Raw genomic sequence first — 20,138 nt, 5'->3', positions numbered from 1 at the left:
TGCATGTCTTCCTGCTTGGAAGCAATGAATTTTTCTTGTTACGTAAGTAGAAGATTGGTGTTATGTAAGTAGAAGATTGGAACTGGAATAGATTTCCTAATGCCTAGGCTTGGAGTCTCAGATAATGCAGAAGAGTTTAATTAGGTCACTGCAACCACAGTTTGGGAAGCTTCAGGATCCAAAGCTGCTTAAACTAGATCTCTTTGAAAGTCAGGTGGTTTTACACAATTGTAAGAGTATTTAAACAATAAAATTTTAAACTAGAGTTCTCAGTCGTGATCTACTGGCATAAGAACAAATTGTGGAGTGAGGAAATATCCCTTATCATGCAAAACTCATATGGTTAAAAAACTCCCAACAAACAGAATAGCATTCAAACTGAGGCTCCACAAATTATCTATTTTACTACATTTGTCATTCTTATGGAATTCTGGTTTTATTACCATACAAGTACTATAATAGTGTTTTAAATTTATGCTGTTTAAATATCATATATGAAAATGTACATAAATGTCACAAATAGTGTGTTTATTGAAACTATCTAGAGAATTAAGCAATTAGTGAGGAATATTTGAACCATGGATAATTTTAATTAAGCTACAAAATTACAGATTATACTGAATGGAAAATAGTAAAGGTAGACTATAACTTCAGCATCATGCACATAATTTGAATTTATAAATAGTCCTTGAAAGATTTAGAGCAAATTTTGGGATTGATAAAAAAATGATAGAGCTGTAGAGCATAAGTAGAAAATGTGAGGAAAATTTGGCATGAGTTGTGTTGAAGAAGGTTGCTTTTTATCATGCTCTGATAAAGTAGCTGTGTTGCTTTTTTTCAGACTTAAAAATGTGATGGACCCAATATCTCTAGAAATTACTGCTGAGGCATATGCCCAGTGCAGTCCGCTCAATGAGCAGCTGCAGTGCAAGTTGCAGGCTGTGCCCTGGGTAGGGGGAAATGACTGGAGCCCCAGCAATGAGCCATGACCTGGAACCAACCCCTTGATTAACAAAGGACACAGGGACCTGTGGGGCTTGATGACCAGTCACCCAGAGACTATGTAGAACCCAAATAAACAAGGAGAAGATCCCAGGCCCAAAATCACTACTGGAACATGAGGACATTTAAGGGGCATGAAGTGTGTGTGAGGAACATGTGCTCATACTGTAAGGGTACAAAAGCCTGGAGGCACCCCGCCTGATTTGTAATCGTGTTGCTGCACCACAGTTAAATTCCTGAAAGGAGCCAGACCTCTGTGACTTTGCGACAGGAAATCTGGGACTGAACCAGTGAGAGAAACTTGTCTGACTATGTGTAGTGGGAGGCAGGGCACTGGAGCTGTCTGCTGCAAAAGCACTTCAGTTCCAGCAGTAAGCCTGGGGTGCTGCAGGTGGGACTCCAAGAATGGTTCCCAAATGGTCAGTCAGGAAAGTTTCCCTAAGATCGCTAAGGCCTAAGTGGTATGGTGCCACAAGACATATCAGTAACTGACCTGGTTACAGTGAAGTTTTCTATTACATTATTCTATTCTATTTTCTATTACATTCTATTCTATTTCTATTATTTTCTATGATCTTACCAAACTGAGTGTGCATCTGGATGATACTGAAGTTTTAGTAGTGTCCGTACTGCCACTCTCCCACTGTTAAGGAAACTTCCCTGTCCTACTATCCAAGAGCCACCCTTGCACTACCTAAGCTGGGAGTGAGGCCCCTTCACAGCTACACATCCCACAGACTCTGTCAGACCAGGTTTCCTCACTGGCTAATCCTAGGTTTCCTTTATCAGTTTCATCCTATCAGTCTCATCCCTATCAGTTCTCTCTCAGGACATCCTGATCCTTAAAACAATTAAATCTTGGAGCAATAACAAAATAGCAGCTCAAGCTGTGTGCCTTTGAGGAGGGACCCCACACAAAAGAACTCCTGGGCTTTTATACTGTCTAAATCTAAGCATCGGAAAGTCTGAAGTCGGTGCCTGTGGTGTCTGGTCCCCTGGCTGGGCCACAGGTTCCCGGGCCCTCTGTGTTATGCAAAGGGTTGGCAGGTCATGGCATCTTGCCTCAGGCTTAGGCTCCTGCCTCTCCAGAGCTCAACCTGCAGCTCACACTGCAGCTGCATGCTGAGCTACAGACACTGAACATATTCTTTGACACTTTTGGCATAGATTTGATGTTCAGCCTGGCAGCTCAGCACCTATGAGAAGCAAACTTTATTCAGTTGTCCAAAACCAGAAAGAAACAAAATATCAATTTATTAATGATGCTGGCTTATTCAATACATACCCTACTGTTTGGCAACTTCTTGTTCCTGCATAACACCTTGCTAAAGCAAGATCTTGCAATAAAGCTGTAAGTTAATAGACTTCCTGCTTCCTGGATGCTTGCTGAGAGAAGTGTCTTAAAAATGCATGGAAGGCAGTTTTCAGAGTCATGTTGCTGATCTAATGTATTTTTCTTTTGGAATATGGAAAGTAGAAATCATTTCTTCCAGGTTTCTCTCAAAGAGAGCAATGTTTTTGACCAGGTTGTCCTTTTGATTGCAGCTGAAGGATGGTTTCATGTATTATGCAGGAAAACATTTAGGTTCAATCAACCACCGGAAAATCTTAATGCAACTTATTTTTTTACTTTTCTTTTCTTTTTAAATTTTTCTTTATTTTGTTGGTACTTCACATTTTCCACTTACTCATGAGGTGTCTCAGGGCTGTCCAAAAATACCTAATGGTGCTGCTGCACACATTTTATTACACTCTACTTCTATTAACGCGTAGTAGTTGTATGTGAACTGTTAAAAATCATAGAACTCTGCTTCTACTGAAAATATTTTTTCTGCTCTTATGTATTTTTAACATTTGTGCATCATGGTGTATGTAGTAATCTTAAAAAATGTTACATGCATGAGAAACTGTACATGGATCTGTTCTTAGAACATTTCTCATTTGTAAGGAACAGAGAAATACTTATTTAATTTGAAAAGAAACTCTTATCCTTGTGTAGAAGTACCCAGAAGAACATCCTGGTCCTTTTTATATACAGATAAATAAAAGTGTAGTGATTCATTACCTCTGCTAGTTTTTTGGGGTTCATTTGTTTTTTTTCCTTTTTTTCTCTTCTGAAGTAAAATGAAGGACAATCTTTTCTGCTGTGGAAAGCTGTTTAAAGTCACTAATTGTTTCAATAATGTATATAATTTTTATTCTAGTACATAAAATTTAAATAACATGAGCACTTTTCAGTCATTAAGATGTTCTGGGAGGTAAAGTGAGTTACCATTTCAGGAGGAGCACAAGAAGGCAGGGATGGTATAGGTAGTAAGCAGGAAAAAGCTTCAGTCACTTGCTAAAGAAAGGAACAAGCAGTAGTTTAAAGACCAGAGTGGAGACCAGTGATGTGATAAGGTGGCAAGAAGAAAGAGCACTATGGGCAGTTTTGGGAACTGCTGCTCTAAGCTGTAGTGTGGCCCCTGTAAATCAAACTGTGTCAAGGCCCTGAGCTGTTGCAGAATCACAAAATGAACTAGGTTGGAAGAGACCTTTGAGATCACCTACTCCAACCTGTGACCTAATACCTCCTCATCATCCAAACCATGACACTGAGTGCCACATCCAGTCTTCTTCTAAACATGTCCAGACTTGATGACTCTACCACCTCCCTGGGCAGATGGTTCCAGTGTCTCATCACTCTTCCAGTGAAGAATTTTTTCCTCATGTCTAACCTAAACTTCCTCTGGCACAGCTTAAGACTGTGTCCTCTTGTTCTGTCAGTTGTTGCCTGGGAGAAGAGACTGACCCCCGCCTGTCTACAGCCACATTTCAAAGAATTGTACAGGTGTCCCCTGTGCCTCCTTTTTTTCAGGCTAAACAACCCCATATGTGTCATTATGCTGATTTTAGAATTGCAGGCAAGAGTGTAAAAAGATGGTGTTTCAGACATGTTGTCTCTAGGACAATATCAGATTATGTGCTATTTTTAATAATGTTACATGGGACCATATATTTTTAATCCAGGATCTAAAATTAGCTGTGACTTCATGGAGTCACAGCTTCAAGAGTGTATCCTTGTTCGTGAAGTTTATTAAGTTTATAAGACTTGGGGAGCAGATAACAAATGTTCTGAGCTTGAACAGAGAAAATGGCTTATGACTAAAAAATAAAAAGAACACCTCTAGTTAAGATTTAGAGGTGATAAGTAAGCCTTGAAACTACTCAAAGCTTCTTTCTAAATAGGAATTTTAACCTGAAATGACATGGCTGAATAGTGTTTACTCCAAGAAAAAAACTGTGATGTATATCTGAACCATGTAATGTTTTATTATATGGTTTTGTTTCAGGAGTTCTCATTTGCATAACAAAGCAGGGTCTCAAGGAGCTGTAGCATTTGTGAATTTTACTATGACAAAAATAGTAGCAAATAACTGCAGCAGAACACAGTTAAAAGTTTAGAATAGGGCAGATAAACGTATCTGCAAAACTCTGCCTGTGGGTTTTTGCTTGACCTGAGGCATGTCACTGCTTCCTCCAAAACAGGGCAGTAATTTATTTCCTGTCTTTTCAAAGTAGGGAATTAGATATATGTTAAATATATTTGTGTAATTTTACAAAGTCACAGTGAATTATGCTTTTGCGCCCTGAGGAAAGGCAAGGAATATTTGCTTTATTTTGTTGTATGCTGAAATTTCTTGGAAGCTATCTGCAATAGTGAATCATAGGATCATAAAATATCCTGAGTTGGAAGGGAAATCATTGATGGAAGGAATCATTGATGTCCACTCCAAGGCCTCCACAGCAAAACCCCAAGATTCTTAACATGTGTCTGAGGACATTGTCCAAAGAACTCATCCTTCAGAAAAACTCAAGAGCCTTGATTGTGGTTGTGAATGCATGCCTGTTACTAACAGTAAAACGTCACCTGATGCATTCTAGGACAGTATTTGCTTTTCTCATGACTACTTTATCCTGGTAGCTTATACTTTACCTTGGCTAATCAATAAATACAAATCCATGTCCTCTGCAGTTATTTCCTGTTGAGAATGTTACTGTTTGTATGACTCTTTGTACTAATCTCTTGGTAAGAAGGTTTGCATTTCATAAAATTGAATGTTCAGCATGCCTTACTCCTCTCCTTGAAGTCCTTTAATTCTTATACTACTCTTATCTTTTTCTGTGTTATCAGTGAGTTGTCACTTGCACATAATTAGTACTTGCCCTTTCATTTGGCAGAGCTCTCTCAAAACAAGCTATTGAATTATTCAGCTGATGTGATTTTCTCCAGTTTGATACTTTTCCTTCTAGTACATTATTTAGTTATAGAAAGTTTGTAATTTATTTGTCCTAGAATCCCTTTTGTGGTTCTGGTATATTTCATTTTTACTAGTAAGACCCCATGCTGTGGAGAAACAATGACTTCACCATAGGTGACTTGTTTCACTTGCCTAGAAAGAATTTTCTCCTATACTATACTTCTGTTCTCCCAGGATTTTAACCTGAGAGAATCCTCTCAAACCATCACTTCCATTTTGCTTCACCAAAGTTTGACTTTTAAACATTGCAGAGATCTGAAACTTGTGGGTTTGTCTTGATATATGGAAAGCTCAAGGGGTTTACAGAGTATTTTAATAAAAGTAGCTGTATTTCTAAATCTTGATAAAGCTTAAGAATTTGTTTTTCATCTTGGCAGCATTCCCACTGGTAGGACTTAAAATTTCTAAAATTGCTGATGCTACTGTAAAAATAGTAGTTTCTAAATGTCCCAAATATGGTGAAAAATATTTGGAAATAAGGTCTAAAATTCAAACAGCTTGTACAAGTCGAGCTGCATTTGGATTTTCACTACCACTGTTTCCTTTTTAAAAAAGGATGCCATGATTATCAGGATTAACAAGCAATGACACTGTGTTTAAAAGAAAACACTTCTTCTCCTCCAGAAAATGAGCAGCTTGTTCTGCTCAGTACTATTTTGTCTCAGGGTCTTTACCTGACTGTATTCTCTTGCTGCTTGTAGGTCACTAGCTGCAACCTTTTCTTAGGCTGATTTGTGCTACTCCATTGACATTTTCTTCCCTGTGATGAAATATGAACCAAGAGAAATTCACAGTGGGTTTTACCAAAGAAGCTTCTCCTGAAACAGCAGTGCTAAATATCATAATGTAATGGACTTATAGCCAGCCTTATTAATGTAAGGTGCTCATTAATTGGTGCAGCAACATGACCATCTTCTAATTCTGCATTATATTTATTTCTGGATTTTCAACTCTGACATCCTAAGAGGAGATTACAGGATTTCAGTGCCAGATTTATGAAAAAAATAGGCAAAGGAATACCTGCTTTTGGTATTTTCATCCACAGGTTTTCATGAATGATGGTAAATGTGAGTATGGATTGCATTTTTCTACTGGATTTTGTCTTGTGGGACTGAGGTGCTCAAGGGCTTAGGAGGGTGCACTGGGGCTTCTGGAATTGGCTGTTGTTGTATTGTGCTTTTTGTTTTATTAGTAGGTTTATGGTTTGATTTGTGTTTTGGTGGTTTTCCTTGGTGCTGTTTTCCTTTTGTCTCCACCTTTTCCCAGTTATTTCGTCAGCTAGTTTCTATTTGTCCAAATTTTAGCTGTTTATTGAAACCGCTTTTCCTCCCTTGGAATTATATTGGTTCACTGCCATTATCTCCGCCTAGAATTTTTACTCCCAACTCTCCTGATTTGTTGAAAGTTGTGCCTACCCCTGAGACCTGCCCAGACTTATAAATCTTTGTTTTCCCCTTGACGGGGGTCCCAGGAGAGGAAAAGGGGAAGTTTACCATCAAATAAAGTTTCCCTGGGACCCGTGTGTGCTGCCTGTGTTTTATATTGCGCTGAAACAACTGACAACTGGGATTCAACGGAGCTCCAGGGGGAACCTGCTGCCCTCCCCCTCTTATCATCAGCTAGCCAGGGAAAGAGAAGCGGCAGGCTGTGCCCAGCTTGGGGCAGCATGAGTGTCTTCTCTCACTGAGGCAACACATCCTCTGTTCTAGCTGTGCTCTCTCTGTCCTGTGAGTTTACCTGGAGTCATTCTGCCTCAGCACCCTGAGGAGGGCTGCAGGTAACAGGAAGACCTTAATTACAGGAGCTGTATACCACAGTAATGTTGGAGCCTGCAAAGCCATTTCTCTGTCTTTAAAGATCAACAAAGATTTCTTTTGTAGATGTACTTAGTTTTTATAGATTATCACGTTTTATTCTGTACCTCATGGTTTATTTTGTTTAACTTATTTATGAATTTCTGTTCTGTAATTAATTATTTCTATCATAGATAATCCTTTGCCAGCAGTTTCTGGTCACTTGTCACTTTAGAAAAAGACACCATATATGTCACCTACAATTTGACCCAGTGAGATATCAGGAGAACATTACTATACCTGCCATATGTATACATGTTTTTCCAGCAAGCTTACATGACTTATTAATTACTTCCAAGAATTAAAAGCAGCATTTTTAAAGGAAGACCTGTTCTAAGAACTTTTTAACACAGAGACTTTCTGAAGACAGGGATAGTTTTCAGATTCTGTGTCTGTCTTCCACAAAGGAATTTATGCTTTTAGGCTGAAGTTTAAAATAAGGTTCTCTTGTCAGCAGAAGTACTGGGGTTTGCATGTCACTGATAGCAGTCTTAGAGTAATGGATTTTAAAAATCCAGAAAATGTTTTCCATGCATGGAAATGCTGCTCCTTACCTGGCATCTAGAATATTTCTACAAAATATACCTTCATATATACATAGTATACAGGCTGTCCTAAGAAGCATTCAGAAGTATCTATAATCCATACTTCCCTTTCCCTCTGGCAAATTGCACATACGACATCTGGCTTATTGCACAAACAAAATTTGCAGTCACTGTGATTTCTCTGACTAGTCAGAGCATTAAATTGCATAGATGTTTGCAGTGAAATGTGTTATAAGAACAAACTACACTGTGATAAATCACTTGTTGGGAATTTTGGAAGGAATTTGAGATGGGACCTCTGAATTTTTTTTAATAATGCGGTTTATTTTTCTTATCTTCTACATAGACAGGAAGGGTGAATCTGGCTCACGTTGTTACAGCATGGTTCAGAAGGTCACGAGACCTTTAGTTACTTCTTTTAAGGAGTTATTGACCAATAAAACACTGCTAACAAAGATATTTATATTTTTGACCTAATCCTTCAGTATTTTGTCTTATGGACTTACGCTACACTGTAAGCTTTGTTAGCCAATCATGTTATGACACACAAACTTACAGTGAACTCCTTGTTTAGCTCTGTGACTACATTTATTTTTTATGTATCTTAAACGCTAAAACTCTAAACTTCCCTTCACTTAGCTTAATGTGTCTCTGCTTTAAACTATAAATCCACATTCTCACTTCCAGCACCTAAGTTTGTAAGCCTTTTCCAAGGTCTCAGATCAAATCCTGTGTTTAATTCTAAGCTTTGGCTTAGAATTAAAGAAAGTTCTGATAGCTCCTTGCATTTCAGATTCCAACACTCTTTTGTTTTTAGGTACAACAAATAATATAACAACTTTCTTGTATAATTTTCTTATATGCTTATTTAACCAGCACAAGGAAAATTTTTGTAGCTTGGTGTGTTTAAAATTTATCACCAGCTCCAACTATCAGCAGCTGTGTCTAAGGAAAACTGTTTTCTCATATACAAAAAGGGAAAGGAGAAAGAATGGAGCACATGACTTTTCTCAGAAGCAGAGTAAAATTGTAACACCCTTATGTGCAGATAATTGTGGAGAGAATAAACAACCACAACTTTTTAATTCTGGATATTGCTTAAAGGGCTTCCTGGAAGTGCCTGAAAAAAACCCAAACCCTATCACCTATAAATTAGGGTCAATATTAAAGGCAAGCCTGGGTATAGTATGAAATCGGTTTTATACGTGGATGAGCCAATATTTGGTATCTGCTCTCAGATACTTCCCTTTGCTTCACACCCTCAAATAGATATGCTTGGCTTTTACTTCAGATTTATGGTTATGGACCCTGAAACTCTGGCCATGGTCTTAACAAATGAGTAACCACAATTATCTCTCTCCTTATATTTTTAACTGCACTATAGAATTGTAGCTATAGCAGTTTCAGAATACGTGTTCAACATATCTGAAAGTCTGGTTTATTTAATACTTATCAAACAGGCAGACCTGAAATGCATTATTTTGCCATTTCCCATGAATTTGTCTTTTCCTTCCTAATTTTTCTTTATCCAACAGATGGAATATTTCATACTACATAGCTCCTAATAGCAGTTCAGTTTTGAACCCCCCTATTGAACTTGCAATAGCACTTTAATACATTATAGGAAATGTTTCTACTTCTCAAGTATTTGGAAGATACAATTTTTTTCTGTTCAGGTGAGTTGCAGGACCATGTTCAGTTTGCTGTGTTGCTTCAGGCAGATAGACAATTACTGGTTTCTGCTGTCAAAAGAATGATGGGGAATGTCTATTCACCCCGAGCTAACAGACCTGCTTTCCCATGTAGCCAAATGAGAGAAAGCAGAGCCAGCTTCTCTCTTCCTGCAATGCTGGCTCTAGCTTCCTCATGCAAACTGCATAACATCCTGTCTTGTCAGGACCCCCAGCTCACTGGTTTTTTTTTATACACTGGAGAGAAAATCTACCACAAGGACTTATTATGACATAAAAATAGACAGGCAATTTTTCCTATTAAATAGTGAGAAAATGATGCATTCTAACAATATTTCAGCATTGAAATAGTTGAGTCTTAGAGTTTTGCATAGTCATTTTACTCCTGTTTTTTAACAAATTTAAAATGAAAAAAATCCTTTATGAAACATCTGGTCAAATCCTATTCTGACTGGGTGACCTCTTTGCCCTCACTGTGAGCTATATTGCTGTGAGAGTATGACTCACAGTGAATAATTTGAATTATCAGACCCTGTAAAGATAGTTTTATTGAGTGTAAATTTAACATTAATTCTGGTTACCATTTTTACTGTTGACCTCAGCATTGTAGGAAAGCTGGAGAATAGCTCTGCAGAGAAGGACCTGTGTGCTGTGGTAGGGCCTTGAGTTGACTGTGAGTCAATATTGTGCACTTAGAGCAAAGATGGCCTTACAGATTGTCATTGATATTATCTTTCTCAGGGAGAAGAATTTTTGGAGAATAGTGTGGTAGATGAAGAAGGTGTCTTGATCTGTACATTCTGTAATCCTTTTAATCCATACTAGCACTGCATATCGAGTAAGTATTTTTTGCATCTTGCTTTCAGCAATACTGTAAAGGTTATAGTCATGAAAAAATTTAAAGTTCATATATAAGCATTAATTTTCAGTTGATTCAAATATATAGTAGAAGTGTCTCATTATCTCTGTCTTTACCCAAGCCCCTACTGCATTTTTCTCCAAGGAGTTTTGATCTAGAGCAGTTTGATCTAGCTGTCCTGCCACTTTTTTTAAGTGTAATAAAAGAAAGCAAGACTGCCTGCCTTTTGCATTTAGGTCTGGAACCATTTTGGTTTATGCTTTTACAACACCTGACTCTAAAAAACTTGCTGTCATAAAACAGATTAAAGAATCATAGTGTCAGATGACATGCTATCCTGGATCTTGACTCTTATTTATTTTAAGAAAAAATTTAATTTTTAAAACACTGCTCTAAAACTTCCTGACAAGTCTATAATATAATTTAGATTCCTTAAATTGTTCAGGCTTTAGTAAAAAGTATTGGGAACCACTGTTTTTTATAATTGTCTTATTTTGTGACACCTTATGACAAGTTAAAAATGTCAAGGTAAATTTTACAGTTTATCATATCCAGTTTCTTTTTTAGAAGCTGTACCTCATTCTGCCAATTTCCTTGTGCATTTGAAATTTGCACATGCAGCAGTTGGGAAACTGAGATGCAGCAGCCTGAAAGCCATGGTGAATAAAGTCATCTTCTTAGAATGCCTTCTTTGCATTCTCTTCCATTCAATAACACATCAAATGATCCTTTTGACAAGAATTTTATGAGACTGAAATGAAAAATGGCTATGATATGTGATTAACCTGAGGGTCAACTTAAATGAGAATTATTTTTTGCTTAGGTATTTGGAACATGAAAACATCATAAATTTGTTTTTATAGAGTCCTTACAAAATGAGATATTCATAATAGATAAATGAGCCTTACTCAGTATGCTTCCTCTCTGCTGCTTTTCAAGTTCCTAAAATGGAAGGAATCCTAATGGATGCAGTAAAATTAGCTGCTACAACTTTGCTTTGAATAAAATATAGATAGGCAATTTTATTTTGCACTTTCTTGAGGATATTGGCAAAATGTAATCATGAAAGGAAATATATTCAATACATGCTTTTAACCAAAACCTAAGGTAAATGGACAAGGCTTTAAGTTTACTCTAGGTTAAATTTTGGCTAAATAAATTTTTGTTGAAGAAATCAAATCCTAAAGTACCTATCCTCATCGGAGAGTAAATTAGGAAGGAAAGTGCACCCAGATCTTCTTGAACCCTAAGCAGACTGCTTTATCTTCCTCTGAGATTAATAAAAAAAATAAGACAACCTGATGTTATGCTAATGTAGTATGATAAAAACCCCAGATTTATTCATTATGATTTTATAGTGTGGAAACTATAACAGATTAGTTTAGAAGAATGCAGGTGCCTCTCTAATTTAGTGTGTGGCATGTAAGGGTAAGATGTTAGCAAGCAGGCTTATATTATATAGTCAAGAAAAGTTTTATTTAACTAAGTGTGTTGATTAGGTCATTATTTAGGAATAAAATAATGAACTGTCTCAGGTGAGAGGAATAATAAGTGAACAAATTAAAGTGTGGAACATCATTAGCAGTTGTACTAGGAATATATGAATGAAGCCATTAAAGTTTTCCTGATAAAAGAACAGTTGTTTCTGTGGAACTTCAGGGATGCTGTCTAAATCCGGCATTACAAATGCATAAAATCCTGGGATTTCTTTATTTATCCGAAATGTAAGGAGTCCTCCACAAGTCTTAGCCTACTGTCGTAGGTTAAGAAGGAAGTGAGTTTTTTGGTAGGTTGTGGTCAAACCAATCAGTGCTTGGATTTGAATATTGGCACCTGGTTTGGCCACTGAAGGTATGGACCACCTCTGAGAACACAGAGGGTTAAAAGCAAGAACTCCCAGGAGAATTCTCTCTTGGTCCCAGTCTGTGAAGGAGGTCAGAGCTCCCCTGCCCAGCCAGGGCTGGGTGGGGGAAGGGAAGCCATGCGGCTGGGTGAGGGAGGCTCGGGCAGAGGAGGGGGGTGAAGGCCTTGCAAGATGGAAGGGTGGAGGAACCCTGAGAAGATTGGGGGACCCCCTACCCCCCGGGAGAGAGAGAGAGAGCCAGTGCCCGTGCTGTCTTGAAATTTGCTATCATGGACTGGCAGCATGGCTGGCCAGAAAGAAAAGTGGGGATGTGGCGCAAAAAAAGTGCCCAGCCGCTGTAGGAGTTTTGGGCAGACAGAGGTGAAGATTTTAACCCCTTTCTAAAATAATGGAAACATTACAAATAGTGATCCTCCTGAATCAGAATGAAGAGAGAGAGATGAAGCAGTAGGCAAGTGTGATGAAAGTGAGTACGAATGAGAGATGTTAGGAGAGGTAAGAAGAATCCTAGATGAGAAGAAATGATGGAGTGGCCTTGAACTGGACTCTTTCTTGTATAGCCATGGACAGACCTATGTTTTTCCTGTGACACAGAGACTGCATTTAGGGGGAGGCAATGCCTTGAAGCCAAAGAAAGTGCAGTGAAGCAGTGGTGAGAACACAAACAGCTGAGAAAAGTGTGAGATGCCCTCTGTCTTCAGAGAAGAGGAAGATCTCTGTTCACAAGGCCCCTCAGCCCCAGGAGGTGAAATTTGGGAGGGACTGGTGTCCTGAAGTTGAAAGACTGCTGCTTTTGTTAGAACTGGGTAGAGCGTCCTTAAACAGAAAACCCTAAAACCAGTCCTGGTAATGTGGTGGTCCCAGTGGTGAAAACATGGGAGGGAAGAAGTCACTAAGGCAAATGCTCTCCAGGTGGTGCCACGAGTGACATAAAAACACAAGAGGTTTCAATTGTATTTCCAGGAAGAAGGCTGTAGTGCAAGGGGAGACTCCTCTCTCCCTGATAGACTTGAGAGTCGATTATCTAAGAGGTAGTGATGAACTGAAATTTGATTATCTGAGAGATGGTGACAGAATGGAAATCTATAATATCATTTCATGCTGTAAAAGAAAAGGAAGAAGGAGGAGGAATGTATTTGAAAGGTTTTCATTCTTAGTTTTGTGTCTGTTCCTTTTTAGATGCTGTAGTTAATAAAGTTTGTTTCCTTTATTCCTAAGTTGGAACCTGCTTTACTCTGTTCCTGATCACATCTCACAAAAGCCACTAGGGAAAGTGTATTTTCATGGGAGCACTGACATTGTGCCAGGATCAATCCATAACAACTATGTTGAGTATGTTGCCCTTATACTTAAGTGCTGGTCAGAAGACTAGTGGTGTAGGATGAAATAGGATAAAGTGTAGGAGGGTGAAGGGGAAATGTTAAGGTCATAAAAATGTAGAGGACATTATGGAGGTAATGGAGGAATTTTTTGTATACATATCTTCAAATGCATATGGCAGGTTGGGATTTGGTAGTAAGGTTGTAATTGGATGATGCTGATGATGTCTGCAACATAAAAACAGAAATGTGGTGGACTCTGGAGGTCCTTCTCTATTGGAATTGCTGTAAGTAGTGATGATGGTTGGGCAGTTTATGCCTTGGCTTAGATTGCTAGGGCAATAACTATTTTGAAATGAGAAAATTATTTTTAATGTATTTTAAAACAGTATTTATTATTTTTAATGTAAGGTGTTTTTCAAATTAATTTCCCTTTTTCTGTTGGAAGTTTCTGAACTTGGCACACAGGCACTAGTTTAATAATTATAATTACCTGGTTTTGCATAATAATTGGGATCACTGTAAACCTTGAGTATCTTCAGAACTATGATGATTTCCCTGTAGAATTTCAGACACTTTTTTGGTTTCTCTGTTCCTGATGTAAAAGGCAGGGGTAAAACAAAATTGCATTCTAGAGAAAGATGAACAGATGAGTTCAAATAATTTTCTTTCTTAGTACTCTTTTGTCTCTTTTCAGATACAAGGTTTTAGGTTTCTTTCTTTAAATGACTGGCATTTCAGCACAGTAATATTTCTGTGTGCTAAGGAGAATTTGCATCTCTGCTCCTGTCAATCATCATCTTAGGAGATGACACAAGTCATAAACAGGTGCAAGTACAGAGGATTTTCAAATGTAATACAGAACACGCAAATGTGTCGTTTATGTACAATTCTTTGAAGATGTAATGATGACTGAATGACAAAGAAAACTTTATGCAAGATCAAGTGTTACTTTTTCTCTGATCCGCTCTGAAATCCCTGAAATACAGCACTTCTAAAACGAATGGGTGATTCTATTCAACTTGCTATGATACTGTTGTGGTTTGACCAGGAAGTGAGTTTCTGGGAAAGTTGTGGTCAAACCAATCAGTGGCCAGATTTTAAAATTAGCACCTGGTGTGGCCACTGGGGACCTGGATATGCCTCTGAGAACACACAGGGGTTAAAAGCAGAGGATTCCTGGAAGTACTTTCTGTTTTGAGTCCGGCGGTGAGTCGATGCAACCTCCTCCCCTGCCCAGGGGTGGAGGAGACGTGGGATGTTTCAGGCAGCGCCCAACCCCGAGAGAGAGTGATAGAGAGTCTGCAGTGGCTTGAAATCTTTCCGGCACCACAGGTGAGGAGAAGGGGGTGGGGGGCAGGCAAGGTGCCCAGCCACCGGCAGACCACTGCTGAGGTTTTAACTCCTTTTGTGCTGAGACAATGGAAGCTGTAAGAAACACTAATCCTCCCCAGCTGAGAATTGAGAGGGGACAGAGGATGGGGCAAATGAGAAGAAGGCTTGAGTAGGTGAAGAAATGTCAGCAGATGAGAAGTGCCCTAGATGGAGGAGATGATTGGAGCGGCCTTCTGGCTGACTTTTCTCTTACATGGCCACGGGACGGAAACTATTTTTTCCTGTAATGTAGAGACTGCACCTTGGAGGAGGCGGTTGGCCAGAAGCCAGGAGTGACAAAGCTGTTATGAGAAGTAGAGGGAACAGAGACTGATGAGGAGGGTGTGGTGGAGCCTTCTGCCTTCAGCGGATAAGGATCTCAGTTCCAGAGACCCCCAGGCCCCAGGCGAGTGAATATGGGGGTGTCCAAAATGGTGAGAGGCTGCCACTTCTTGGAACTGAGCAATGCATTCTTAAAAGGACCTAAGAAGCAGTTGGGATCCATGGACAATGGTGAGAACACTGGAAGGAAGATGGTCACCATGGCAAATTCTCTCCAGGTGGCTGCCACGTGTGACATGGAAGCATAGGAGGTTCCAACTGTGTTTCCTGGGGAGTCCCATGGTGCAAGAGGGAGACTCCTCTCTCCTGATGAACTGGGAAGAGGTTGTGTGAAGGATGGTATTGGACTGAGAATTGAGTGTTAGAGGGGTGGGGGGAGGAGGAGTGTTTTGGAGGTTTTCTATTGTGGATTGTTGTGTGTGGTCTTTTTTTCTTTTTTTTCCCCTTTTGTCTTTATGTTTAGATCTATGAAGTGTTGGTTTTTTTTCCCTCCATTCCAAAGTTGGAGTCTGCTTTGTTCTGTTTCTGGGTCACATCTCACAGTAACCATTTTGGAAATATACCTTTCATGGGGGCACCGGCACTGTGTCAGGGTCAATCCATGACAGGTACATATTTAGTTGTCATGCTGAGCTTTCTTAACTGAAACAATTTTATCTCGTATTCATCATTTGGAAGTGAACTGCTGCTATGTAGCCATGATATTTTAGTGAAAAAGCCTCTGCTGGGATTTTTCCTGTCCTGAGGAGCTGAGAGCCTCAGGAAAGAAATGTAAACAATAACTATCTGCTGCTGTGGAATGCCACAGGTGCATCTTCCATTGGTCCATGTGGATTGTTTTCAATTAGTGACCAATCACAGCCACCTGTGCCAAGGCTGTGAGCAGTCACAGGATTTTTGTTATTGATTCCTATTCTATTCTTGTCTTTGTAGCCTTCTGATCTTCTTCTCTCTGTTCTTTTTAGTATAGTTGTAATGTAGTACTTTAGTATAATATATAACATAATAAATCAGCCTTCTGATGAAAATGGAGTCAAGCCTCGTGTCCTCACACAAGGGGTTCTTGCCAAAGCAAGACTGCTATCAGACTTTCTCAGTTGGAAACTAAACAGTAGTGCAAACTCAATTACACCTTCAACTTTTTTCTTCGAATATAGACCCATGGGAAAAGGAGAGATGGAAAAATAGCTCATTTTTAAAATGGCAACTGGATCTCTAAACTTCTATTTTATGCCATACTCTTGTTGCACTGAATCACTCATCTAATGAACAAAGGCAACTGTGAAAGCACTAGTATCACTGTTGAATCAGTCTCAGGAATAAACTGGGAACCTCTGTAGGGGAGTAAATCTGACTCTCTTAAGACAGGACCCTGCATTGCCAACGGCACACAGCTGCAGAGGCCACACTCCCCATGGTCCTGCTGGGTGTCTGTCAGGGTATCCAAGTTGACATCTGCCCACTGTGGGATATGGGCTCTTGCTCTGTTGAGCAGCTTCACCACCCCTTTGATAGTATCCTGGGTGAAAAGATGATGCTCACATCACGAGCTGCCAGTGCTCCTTACCCACAGGGTGGAAAAGCTGGGTACATTCTGACAGCAGCTTGCAGGGTGGTGCTGTCAAGGCTTACAGGACCTGCAGAGGAATAGGCTCATTCCTGTGCTTGTCAGTGGCAGGCCTGGGTGTGCTGCTGCCACAAGGCTTTGTGCTCGTCCCTGTGGGTGGAGACATGTGTCAATAACAGACCCTGGTGCAGGTGATGGCTGGCTGTAGTCCATTCCACACCGATCATCACACTTGGACGTCGGTGGGAATTTTTCATCAACACCATGAGATCATGTTATAACGTGTTGCATGACAGCAGTTTGGGCCAACATTTTATAGATTTGGCCGAGGTGGATGGGCCATCTTCACTTACCCCATAGGAGGTCAATTATTCCCGAGAAATATGCAGGTGCTCTAGTAGTGCACCTGCATTAGTGATTTGATTGCCAAAGAACTGCTTTCTGTTGTTAATTTGCCTTGCATCTTTTCCTGGAGTCTTCTGTTATGCCTTTGACCGGATCACTTTGCCACTTTATGTGGTTTCACTCCTGCTGGAGGAGGAAAAAGGAAAGCAAGGAAAACCTGGAAACCAAGATTGACATTTTGCTTCATGGCACATTTGTAGCTGCCCACATTCAGGCTGAACAGAGAGCCCTCCAGCAGTATGCTGGAGCTGTGCTGCTGTGTGCTGCAGTGTGCTGCTGAGGCCAGTGGGGTATCTGCCCAGGGACAGTAATTTATGCACCACTAGGGTGCTAAGACCAGCAATTTAGCACCATACACCAATATATGCTGGGTGACACCCAGCTTGAAATCAGCTTGGTAGTATCAGGGTCCTCATGAACCCCAACTAATGCCAGAGCCAATTGTGCTCTTACAGCAAAAAAGGCTAATGGTATCCTGGGATAATGGTATCCCGGGCAAATGGCATCCTTCTGTCCCCTCAGCAGGCTCAGGAACCCAGTCCTTCCTCTTCTTCAGCCCTGGTGAGGCCACACATGGAGTGTGTTCTGGATCCCCAGTACAAGAGAGGCATGGGCATGGTGGAGAGAGTCCAGTGAAGAGTCACAAAGGTGATGAAGGGATTGGAGCATCTTTCCAATGAGCAAAGGCTGAAAGAGCTGGGACCATTCACCTTGGAGAAGTGAAAGTTTGGTGCTGGTGGGATGGATCTTACCAGTATGTATAAAACAGAAATAAAAAGAGGGAACCATGCTCTCTTCAGCGATTCCCAGTGACAGGACAAGAGATGAGCTGCACAAACCGAAAAAGAAATGATTCATTGCATCCAAAGCATAGTCCCATACAAGCTACTAGAAAATTATCTTGGCCAACACAGGCATACCCTTGGAGTATGTGGAGTTTCCCTTTTTTGTGATATTTAAAAGTCATCTGGACATATTCCTGGGCCACCAGGTCCAGGTGGTCCTTCTTGAGCAAAGGGGTTGCACCAGATGGCCTCCAGAGGTCCCTTTCAAGCTCAGCCATTCTGTGATTTCACTATTAGCCAAGACACACTGTGAAGGTATATCCTCTTCTCATTGCACCACACTGCTTTACAATGTAGCTACACCCTTAGAAAACTTGAGCCTCATTGTTTTGCTAGAGTCTGCTCAATGTTAATACAAGTGTTCCTTCTGATTGTGCACTAACTACAGCGAACAGTAATTATTGACTGAATACAGGAGGTGGATAAATGCAATAAACTTGTATAGACTGTATGACAGGAAAATGCTGTCACAATTTCTGGCAGAATATGTTTAATGCCATTGGAGAATAAGAATCTAAGTCTCTGAGTCACCATAATAACATGTGTGTCTCATTTTTATGGGTTGGATTATCTGTCTACAAGTAAATCCAGTTGTGAGGGATTAATATAATATTAAATAGAGGTAAATTTTTAGCTCTTCTGCAGAAATGAGAAGTCTGGTCTCCCTACTAAGGAGAATTTTATGAATAAAGATTTAAGAAATGTGGGTATTTCAGGTCCATGGTTCATAATATAGGTTAGAATATTGTAAAGCCCAAGAGAGAACTTTTGGAACACTGTCTTCCGTGTTGCCTGCATAGTTGTCCATTTACAGAAACTTTGTGAAAGTTTCTGAAAAAGAAAAATATTGAAGAAAAATAGTACAAATAATCCTAACTAAGGAAAAAAGTTTAATATAACCTCAGCTTAAATGTTTGCTGTACAAGGACAAAGGTAATACCATTATGCAACTTTTATGAGATGCTAGTCCCATTCCCTGGTTGGACAGACTATTTTGCCTCTGGCATAGCTTACTGTGTTATGACCTCATAAAACATGACAACATTGCATATTCTTATGCAATACCTAGAGCTCTGCCATGCATAACAATTGTCTATAGATGCCACTTTCAAGGCCTGAATATTATGCTAAATTGAATAGATTTCAGGAAATTACAATGTTCCAAGTGTCTGGGTTGAGGCTGTAAAATGTGAAATTTACTTTTTAAAAGCTCTAAAATTGTTCCTTTTTAGGAATGTTGATATTATGAGAGAGAAGAAAGTGGTGGGGAGGGCTCTGACAACAGCTTTTTTTCCCCTCTTCAATCACGCTGCTGCTCTGGGTACAGAGGAATTTCAAATGAATGTATATATCCATAAATTTTCTCTCATTTTCTGCATTGGCATTTTGCATGAAATGGGTGTTCTACATCTTTGAGACTGCTTCCACAAGAACTTAAACTGATGATCAGCACATCTGACCAGAGACTGGTAAGTGTGTTACAACAAAGCCTGACATTGGGTTTTCTCCTGCACTGAAACAGTGAAATGAGCATCTCCTATGGGAATAGCTGGAAGGCAGCACTCTCTGACTGGGCAGTCAGACCTTTGGTCCAGTTCCTACTGGCCACAGTCAGCTTAGAAACATTCAGTGAAAGTAAATTATAACCAATTTTTAATGTTCCAGTCAAATCTGAGCATTCCTGCTGGCTCAAGCAGTGTGTGGGTTTAGCTGGTGGGGAGGAGCACAGAGTGCTGTGCAATGCTGGTCAAGCCAGGAGATGAGTTGGCCTTGACAACTCAGGAGTAGTAAATTCCATGTGTCAAGCAACAAAAATGTATTAATGATGCCCCTTTTTAGGATATGGGGTTGTAATTGTTAAAATGGTTAGGGCTTATGCTCACCAGAAGGCCCTCTTGGAAAGGCACAGCTGCAGGCTGGAGGGCTGGGGGTTGGTTGGGAAGTGAGAGGCATTTAGGAGTGAGAATAGAGTCAGTTGGAAGTGAGATTGTGATTCGCTGGAGGAACATGTGGACAGCACATAAGCAGGAAGGTGACTGGATGACAGGACGCGTGGACAGCAGCGCTGCAACTGAGCAGCCAATGGGTGCCCTTCTGTTAGATTCTGTTCGGCCTCAGCTTGGTTTCAGTTAATCAGGCAGAGATTTCAGTTAATCAGGCAGAGGTGTAAA

General features: G+C 39.9%; 1 long non-coding RNA gene across 2 annotated transcripts in view; it reads left to right on the top strand.

Moving 5' to 3' along the window:
* The window catches only part of LOC135301570 (uncharacterized), a 121,008-nt gene that overhangs the window by 90,592 nt on the left and 10,278 nt on the right, over nt 1-20,138 (top strand). For both annotated transcript variants that reach the window (XR_010363325.1, XR_010363327.1), the window contains 2 exons: nt 10,134-10,230; nt 14,132-19,436. This is a non-coding gene — a long non-coding RNA (uncharacterized LOC135301570). The remainder of the gene's footprint in view (nt 1-10,133; nt 10,231-14,131; nt 19,437-20,138) is intronic.

The sequence above is a fragment of the Passer domesticus genome, chromosome 1 (assembly GCF_036417665.1).
Source record: "Passer domesticus isolate bPasDom1 chromosome 1, bPasDom1.hap1, whole genome shotgun sequence".
Classification (NCBI taxonomy): Eukaryota; Metazoa; Chordata; class Aves; order Passeriformes; family Passeridae; genus Passer; species Passer domesticus.
This window is presented reverse-complemented; position numbering and strand designations above follow the sequence as displayed.